The sequence below is a fragment of the Nanorana parkeri genome, unplaced genomic scaffold (assembly GCF_000935625.1).
Source record: "Nanorana parkeri isolate BGI_ZX_2015 unplaced genomic scaffold, ASM93562v1 scaffold2856, whole genome shotgun sequence".
Classification (NCBI taxonomy): Eukaryota; Metazoa; Chordata; class Amphibia; order Anura; family Dicroglossidae; genus Nanorana; species Nanorana parkeri.
Window position 1 is genome coordinate 45,390 of NW_017309124.1, and position 1,673 is coordinate 47,062.

Below are 1,673 nucleotides of genomic sequence, written 5' to 3' on the forward strand. Positions count from 1 at the left end.
GATAGATAGATAGATAGATAGATAGATAGATAGATAGATAGATAGATAGATAGGTAGATAGATAGATGATGGATAGATAGATAGATAGATAGATAGATAGATAGATAGATGGATAATAGATAGATAGATAGATGATAAATAGATAGATAGATAGATAGATAGATAGATAGATAGATAGATGGAGAGATGGATAATAGATAGATAGATGGATAGATAGATAGATGATGGATAGATAGATAGATAGATAGATAGATAGATAGATAGATAGATGATAGATAGATAGATAGATAGATAGATAGATAGATGATAGATAGATAGATAGATAGATAGATAGATAGATAGATAGATAGATGATGGAGAGATGGATAATAGATAGATAGATAGATGGATAATAGATAGATAGATAGATAATAGATAGATATATTGATGACTTAATGAACGGTGTAATGATGCCGTTGACCACCAGAGGTCAGCAGAGGCTGCGATAAGATCTCACTATTGGTGGGAAGTTATTTCTTTGTATCAAATATCAGAAGAGAGGATGTGAATGTTCTATGGGGGGACTTCGGGTTACAGTGATGGATATCTGTCCTTGGCTTCCCTCCCAGGTGGGCGTTGTGCCTTGTTTACTCCCGGGCGGACAGCTACCCCCTCACCCTCCTCCGTGCCCCCCCCCGCCCCGTAGTTGTGTGGGCACAGGCTGCGATTTGTCATGGAAACAAACTACTTGTTGCTAAGGTACCAGAGAGCTGAAAGCAGCACTAAGGGGTTAACCCTGAACTTTGCAGCACAGTTTATTAGATGGGGGGATGAAAAGAATGAGATGGCGGCCCCTCCCCGGGGGGCTGATGAACGGCGTCCGTCATTGCCGCTAATGGACTGCCGTGTTTTATCTGAAGCACGAGAGAGAGAAAAGAAAAAAAGAGAGAATATTTTGTCATTTTTCCGTGTTTCCATGGAAGCCGATCATGTACGGGAATGTTCTCGGCATCTGTAATAAAATAACATATAATAAAGAGCTCTTTCACGTTGCTTGTCCGCACGCCAATCTCTTCATAATTGAAAAGTAAGGTCGCCACAGCCAGCGGGACTCAATGGTCCTGCATGTCGGTGGGCAAGCGGCTGATACAGCATGCTGCTGGATCTGTGTGCCGCATATGCTCTTAGTGATGAGTCTGGATGGTGCCAAAGCTGCAGGTAACAATAAAATCAGGGACCCGAGTGCGTGATTTCATTACTTCCTGTCGTCTTCCTCAACTTCTTGAGCAGTCTCTGTGATGTACCCTAACCCGCAGCAACCAATCACAGAGCAGCTATTACCTTCTATGCCATGCTGAGGAATGCTGTTTTCTGATTGGGGGGGGCTCCGGGTTGTCAGAAGGTTTTTGCTCCGCACTAAAGAAGCTTTCCCGTGTCTGTTTTGCAGTTCGGGATTCACAATAATGTCCAAGAACGAGAAGAACGAGAAGAATCAATGGTGAGTGTATGATCTGAGGGCTGCCGCGTTCTGCAGGGGGGCGGTCTTTCCTTCTGTGGCGCCCGGTGCAAAGTTTGTACTCCAGGAAATGCGCAGATGTTGGCGTCTCTGCTTCATAAATAACACCTCAACGCCCTAGCAGCTTTTAACCAGTTGTGGACACTGGACGTGATACCCCCCCCCCCAAAAAAAACTG